Here is an 8,678-nt window from a genome sequence, read left to right on the forward strand (position 1 = left end):
AAAGGTACAGTTGGCATCTTGACTTACTAAAATGGTAATAAAAATTGTGAGGCTTTTGGGAGTACTTTCATTATATTATACTGCCTCCATTAACTGGAATACAGAGGAAATGAGGAATTCTTACTTAAACCAGAATAAAATAGAGTTAAGTCATATTAAATAACCATTTGTGTAAGATGGAAGTAGTTAAATATTAGCTATTTTATATGGTTCAATGTAATAAATTTGGCTTTGATTTTTGTTGGCTATTGGTCACTTTCCTATTTAAATAAATGTAACTTTTTACATACAAAACTTGTTTATTTTCATATGTGTTTTTCTTTAAAAATCAAGTATAAAAAAGAGGAACTCAGTGAAACTGTGTGAAAGTTAATTCTAGCTATAATTGAGAGATTAGTGTATCGAAATTGAAATCATTTTACACATTTACAATGTTTTGTAACAAACATGGAGGACTGAGTATTGGTATTCGATGTGAAATTTTTCTTAAAAGTTCGAATTTGCAGATTTTCCAAGCTTTTCAAGAATATCTGAGCATTCTCTCGTACTAAGTTTTAAAAAAGTTATGCACATAACACAGACAGGGTAAGTTGATAGCTGTATAGAAAATATTATTTTATCTGTGTGCACATAAATGATTACTACATAAGTTTATAGAGTATGTATGAAAAGTTGTCAAGTAATGTGAACACATAAAGGTGGATAAAATGAGAGTAGGTGACTTTCAAAATGGGATTTTTTTGCAGTATATTTAGTACTGTTCTCTTTCAAATGCTTTTTTTGTTTGTTGCTTTTGAAGCTGGGAGGTGTGGGGCAAGAAAGATCATGAAATAGAGGTGTGAAAATTCAGATAGCAGTTAATTAGTTTAGTTAGACTGTTAACACAAACATAATGGATTTTCAGCTTTTTCTCTGTTTTATCCTCTGACTTCAGGCAATTATACACCATCATTTCTTGAAGAAGTTATTGTACATTATTTTAGAAAATGGACTACTTGCACACTTAAGCCCAATCTAATTAATTCAATTTATTAAAACTGTTTATTCATCTTAAATCTAATTGAGCCTACTATAACCGTAATTGAGCTCATTCATATAGTATTATCTTTGATGTCAGAGTAATTCATCTTTTCCCCCATTGGTACTAGTAAAAAAATGTTGGACAATATATAATTTTAAAATATTAATGTTATCAAAGATAGATTACATGTAACTATTCTAACCTGCCTGGCTCTGAAAAACATTTGGATTTTGTATTTTATATGAGTGTTTAAAATTTCTTTTTGACATTTCATGATTTACCTTTTATTTTCTTCTACTGAATACATTGGAAACATCAAAAAATGGGAACTGATTAAAACAACATATATTTTTGAAAAATAAGACAATGGGGTAAAGATGGGGACTTTCAGGAGTAATTGCTATTTCCTTCTATTATGGAAACATGTATAGAAACTTCCCTTATTCAGCCTAAGGAACTCATTTGTTACCAAGAATGATAACTCTACCTTGACTTTTCCTTTTTTCTGAATTTCAAAACACTGCCTTGCTCAAACCCATTTGTATCCAGTGTTGCTACAAACTCACTCCTAGAGATGGGTATAAAAGAGACACCCTAAGATTCCTGAATTTTAGGAAGTCTTAGACTTCTGCAACAATTCATTTGGACAACATTAATTTATTCAACTTTGTTACTCTCTAAACTTTTAGTATTTATTTTGGAGAAAAGAAATCATCTGAAATACTCCTCATACTGTATATGAAAAAAAAAAGAAGTGCATAGTCTTACTGGGGAAAATGAACATGACATTTAAGTAAAGACACGAATATAATAATATTCTTGACATTACTACAACTGTCACATAGCTCTGAAAGCAGCACCCTGTTCTCAGTTTTCACAGTGATTGCATCAGTAAACTAGGAAACAAGTAAATATTTGCAACCAGCCCAAGGATACATGTATAATCCTTGAGAGGGAGATAAACATGGCCAGCCACAACTAGAGATATCCATTACTTTATGAGTATCACTTTCTCTTGGCTCAAAGTGTCAATAAATCTTAGAATATTTCTAAGATATACAACAGATATAACATTATGGTTGGCTGGTTTTTCTATGCACTAATATAATTGGCCACAATTATCAGGGGGAACTTTAATAAAAGGAAAAAAATTCCTCTTATGCATTCTCAGTGTTCCAAAGTATTTTTATAACACCATTAGATGACTCAAATGGATTCTATTTCTTACTTCTGAAATAAATTACAGTTTGGATCAGGAAGGAAGAAGTAGGACTATAAAGGGGAAAACTATAAGAAACATTGCAGAAAAACAATTACTTGTATAAGACTAGGTGACTTACCAAGTCATATGCAGGGGATGAAAAAGAAGGACATATGAGAGATGATTCCAGATTTTCTCCTATTAGAGTGTGCTTAAATCTACTTTCTTTCTCTTCCCCATTTAGAGCTAGGCAGCTAAATTGAGATTAAACTCAATTTAAACTTCTGCATGATAATGTGCAAATGCATTTCCACTAATTTTTAAAGAAATATTTTATGTATTTTATTTAAGGTATATTGAATTTGGAATGATGGTGTTAACACCAGCTGGAGATATCTAGCAGGCAGGACTGAAGCTCAGCAGAGTGTGTGGTCAACCACCTCTTAGAGTTATGAGGAAGCAGATGTAAGAAGACATTCAATAAGACACAGTGCCAAAGTTCACCATCACTTTTAGGGGGATTAGTTACCTAATTTAAGGCTTCTTCTTGGATTAATATTATGCCAATGACTAATATATTATTAAAATTTCTCTTTGACAAACACATTTTTAAGCAAAAAATAAATTATTCCTAAATACTTGATATATATGAAAACCTTTGTCTAAACTCATATTCTCAAAAGCTAGGAAAGACACAATTTGAAAGAGTGTTGATAGTGACAAACTCAGTTATCTGAAAGACATATACAGGCTGCCCAGGTCTTGCAATCTATTACCACATAGCATAATGCTGTCTACATTGACTGGGCCAGAAATACTTCATTTCACTAGATCACAATCTTATAAGACAGCCTTGTCATTTTAATTTGTCACTCTTTGTTTCCTATATCTCATTGAAGTCTCATCTCTTAGCCAAGTGCCATAGGCTACCACTCTTAGAAAAAAAAAATCCCATCACACTGAATAAGAAAAGGAAAGTCACTAAGAGAAAGTTTGTATCTAAAGACGCTGCTATAGATTCCATTCCCACAGGCATAGCAGGTGGTATAAATACAATCTAAACTGAGACAGAAAAATGAATTGTTGCTTCTATTTCCTGTCTCCAGTGTCTCTGGGAATGTTATATCTTCTTCTACACAGCTATTGATTTCATCAATAGCTTATCATCCACAGAGCAAAGAGGAAGAGGAAAAAGGAAATAAGAGTATAGGAGGGCTAACGTCTGATATGTGGTCTGAGCCTAAAAAAAAAAAAAAGGTGTGCAATTTTGAATTAATAAGGACTAAAAGCATACCTACTCCAGATATTCTTCCTGTTGATGTAAAAAAATAGGTCATTATTTTTTATCAAACTTTCAACCTTTATCAAGAAGTGGCATACAAATATGAGACACTTTTGTTAAGCTTTTATGGTATTCAATAAACACAATATAAATATCTTACTGCATTCTACTGGTGCATTTCTCCATTCCCCTTCATGTAAAGTTAATTTATTTTTTTCTTGATCAATAATACCCTTCTCTCGTTTTTTATGCTTTGGAACAGCAATCATGGGTCCCCGCTGAGATTCCTATAACTCTTTAAAAGCATCAGTTGGTTTCACCACCGGAGAACTGGAGCTAGCACTATCTGTATGTTTAACATACATTCCTTTCATCAAAATTCTTTACTTCCATTGGGCTTTACTTGAAGATATTTTGCCTTCATATGATGGATTTAATTCATGACAGCATTTGCCAATTTTTTCTGTAGCGGAGAAGATGATTACAGACTGAGTACTCATTCCTCCGTCCCACTAGGCTTTCTTTTCCTTCTCTTTCCCTACGCGATTCACTGCTTGCCCAGTGAACTCCCACACATTCAACAAAGAACCAAGACTTCCAACATTACTGGAGACAACTGGGAATTTGGCAGGGCTGTTAAAACTGGCTGGCCCTTTTCTCTAAGACTAGAAAAAAACCCTCCAAAAACAAGACACATCTTCAAAACAAATCAAAGTAACAGCAACCAAAAAATGTCTAATTTTTAAACTATCTATCTAAAATCTTTGTGCCGTCCCTTACATTTCTTCATACCTCACTCACTGAGAAACCCTTATATGGAGCTATAAAAATGAATAAAAATTAATGTGAAACAAAGTGACTTAATGTTTGTGTGAATGCCCACTAATAGTTTCATGAAGTATTAATGAAAAGTACATATTTAAACCATAATTTAAGAACTAAAATTTGATATTAGAATAATATGTATTTAATTGTTCAGATGCCTTTCATATATGCGCTACTTGTCTTAAACTACATGCTTTTAGAGGTTAAAGACCACATATGTTTTACCAGTTCTGCATGCCATTAGGTGCAGGTAAGATGCATGAAAAGGGCTTTTATGTGATGATCTGATACTAAAATTAAAAGCGTGTGTATTAACCTAAAGAGAAAATGAGTAAGATAATGAGTAAAGAGAAAATGAGTAAAATTAGTAAAATAGAGCTGGATATTAAAGACCAGAAAACAGGATTTAATTCTAGTCATCCTCAGGAGCAAAGTTTTTTGGGTTCAGTGCTTCCTCTAGCTTATTGTCATTCTCTCACTCTGCATCTGCTAGTACTGCAACATTACTGAGGCCTCCACTAATTTATGCTTTTAGAATATAGAATTATAGCATGAGAAAATATTGTTATAGCAAGTTTTACCCTACAAGGATGTAAAAAACCAAAATTAATAAATTGAATATTTAATATAAATATGCACAGGTAGACATTAAACAAATGTTTCCTAATAAAGTTAGCTACATATCTGCATGTCCACCTGCTCAAAGAACTATAGAAGCATCAGGAAAAACTAGAATGTAAACCATGTTTCTAAAAAATGATAGAATCAATGAGTTGTACAAAAACATAAGCTGATGAAAGAACATAAAAATTTAAGTTTTCAAATTTCTTTTACAGCACATATTCATTTATCAAGTGAATCTGTTCAGGTGAAAGTGATGATATAAACAATGAGAATCATACAATATGGAAAACAAAACAAAGTAAATGTGTATTCATCAAAATTCTGGATCATAAACTTGTAGAATGAAGGACGTAGGTTTTTTCCCTAGTATATGATAAGACCTCACTTAATGTCTTCGATAGGTTCTTGGAAACTGCTACTTTAGGCAAAACGATTATAATGAAACCAATTTTACCATAGCTTAATTGATATAAACGGGAGTTCAGTTCCTACAGCATATTTCTGGTCACAAAAACATCACCAAACTTCTAAAGACCCAAAACGCTGCCAAGATTGAACACTGAAATAAATGTGAGCTACACATACATTTAAGAGAGATTAATAAAAACAAGTAAGACAATTACCCAATTTATGGTGAATCAGTGAGTGACGATAGTAATAGTGGTAGTCAGCTGAATCAAGGAATAAATGTTTGTGTCCCAAGAAAAGACACAAACAGACATGGGGAGAAGCTGAAACTCCACACAGACTGTGGCCCGCAGGGAATCCGTCTTTTTTCTCATCAACGTTACAATGAAATGATGGTGAACTAAATGACATTATTGCAAAACCTGTGTAGTATACATTTGTTTAAATAAGTGCCATAGGTAATATTATCAGTGTTCATTTTTAATGGATTTATTGAGATAAGTAATTTACATACTATAATAGTCACCTATATAAATGTACAATTTAATGATATCGGTATATTATTTATGAAGATGTACAAACATCACCAAAATCCAGTTTTAGAACATTTCTACCACTCAAAAAGTTCCCTTGTGCCCCCTTTGCAGTTAATCCTTACTCTCATGCCCAAGTCCCAGGCAACCAATGATGTGCTTTTGGTCTCTCTAAATATACCTTTTCTAGACATTTTAAATAACTGGGATCATATAATATGCAGTCTTTTGCATCTGGCTTTTTTTTTACTGAGCATAATGGTTTTGATGGTCATGTGTCAGTAGCTCATTCCTTTTAATTGCTAAATAAGATTGCATTGTACACATACACCACATTTTATCCATTTATTAGTTAGTGGACATTTGGATTGTTTCTACACTTTAGTAATAAAGAATAATGTTGTCATGAACACTTGTGTACATATCTTTGTGTGAGAGTACATTTTCATTTCTCTTGGATAGATTCCTAGGAAATGTATTTCTGGTTCATATGCTAAGTTAATGTTTACTTTCTAAAAAACTGCCAAAAGGTTTTCTGAAGTGCCTGGGACATTTTACATTCCTACCAGCGATATGTGAGAATTCCAGTTTCTTCAAATCTTTGCCACCACTTGATATTGTGTGTCTGTTGGATTACAGCCATCTGAGTGGATGTGTCATAATCTCTCATTGTGGTTTTACTTTGCGTTTTTCTTATGACTAAAGATGTTGAGCATATTTTGATGTAATGTATGCTATTCACATGTTTTCTTCAGTGTAATTTCTATTAATATATTTTGCCTTTTTAAAAATTGTGTTGTAGGTCTTCCTTTAATTGAGTTGTAAGAGTTCTTTACATATGCTAGATACCATTACTTTATCAGGCACATGACTTGCCAAATTATCTCCCAGTCTGTGGCTTGTCTTTTTATTTTCTTAATCATGTTTTTTGAAATACAGTTTTTAACTTTGGTGGTTTCAATACATCATTATGTTCTTTTATTATGGATCATGCTTTTTGTCATATCTAAGGATGCATAACCCAAAATTATGAGGGTGTTCTATATTTTTTTCTATGTGTATTTAGAGGTTTTATAGTTTTCACTCTTATATTTAGGTCTGAAGTCTATTTTTAATTAATTGTGGTGGTGTAAGAAGGAGTCAAAGTTTTTTTTAAGTTGATTAATTAATACATGTGGATATCCAATTGTCCCAGAACTACTTTTTTTAAAAGGCTATCCTTTCCCATTGACTTTTTGTCATCTTTATTGAGTTATCTTTATTTATAGACTCTAAATTCTGTCTTCCTTTCCTTGTGCCAGTACTACACTGTCTTATAGGGTTTTAATAAATTTTTAAACCAGGTATTGTTGTTTTCTAACTTTCTTCTTTTTAAAAGTTATTTTGAGTCAGGGAATGGTGGTTTACACCTGTAACTCCAGAACTTTGAGAGGCCGAGGCAAGAGGATCATTTGAGGCCAGGAGTTCAAGACCAGCCTGGGCAACAAATCAAGACTCTATTTTACAAAAAAGATTTTAAAAGTTAGCCAGCCATGGTGGCACACACCTGAGTCCCAGCTACTCAAGAGTCTGAGGTGGGAGGATCACTTCAGCTCAGGAGTTTGAGTCTGCAGTGAGTTATAATAAATCATACCATTGGTCGGGCACAGTGGCTCACGCCTGCAATCCCAGCACTTTGGGAGGCCGAGGCGGGCAGATCACGAGGTCAGGAGATCGAGACCATCCTGGCTAACATGGTGAAACCCCGTCTCTACTAAAAATACAAAAAACAAAAATTATCCGGGCGTGGTGGTGGGCACCTGTAGTCCCAGCTACTCGGGAGACTGAGGCAGGAGAATAGTGTGAACCCGGGAGGCGGAGCTTGCGGTGAGCAGAGATTGCACCACTACACCCCAGCCTGGATGACAGAGTGAGACTCTGTCTCAAAATAAATAAATAAATAAATAAATAAATAATACCACTACACCCCATCGTGGGTGACAGAGATCTCAATTTTTAAAAAAATTTTAACTACACTAGCACTTTGATTTTTCATACAAATTTGAGGATCAGCTTGACGATTTCTATCAAAAGAGTTTGCTGGCATGTAATAGGAATTACAAAAATTGTTGAGATCAGTTGGGAGAGAATTGTCATCTTCACAGTATTGAGACTCAATCATTGAACAAGGGAAATCTCTCCAGTTATACCAATCTCCTTTAATATTTCTCAGCAATGTTTTATAGTTTCTAGTATATAAGTCTCGAATTTTCTTTCGTTAATTTAATTTCTAAATATGTTGTTCTTTATGATGGTATTATGAATGGAAATGTTTTCCTAATTATATATATATTTTTTTCTAGAGGTTTTATATAAACCTGGGTGACAGAGTGAGACTCCGTCTCAAAAAAAAAAAAAAGAATATATACATATATATAGAGAGCAACAAATTTGTGTGGATTCCTTAGGATTTTCTGCATAGGAGACTATATCTGCAAATAAAGCCAGTTTTACTGTTTCTTGTAAACTTTATATGTTTTAATTTCTTTCATTTTTTTCTCATCTCATTGCACTAGCTAGAACCTCCAGTACAACGTTAAATAGAAGTGGTGAAAAAATGGACATCCTGGATTTGTTTATACTTGTAGAAGGAAAACATTTTGTCTTTTACCATTCAGAATAATGGTAGCTTTGTGTTTTTTAGATGCCATTTATCATTTTATAAAGTTCCTATCTATTACTAGTTTTTTGAGAGATTTTATATACATAGCTGATGGTTTGTTAAATGCTTTTCTCCCTCAGTTT

Source organism: Theropithecus gelada, chromosome 12, assembly GCF_003255815.1.
Source record: "Theropithecus gelada isolate Dixy chromosome 12, Tgel_1.0, whole genome shotgun sequence".
Lineage (NCBI taxonomy): Eukaryota > Metazoa > Chordata > Mammalia > Primates > Cercopithecidae > Theropithecus > Theropithecus gelada.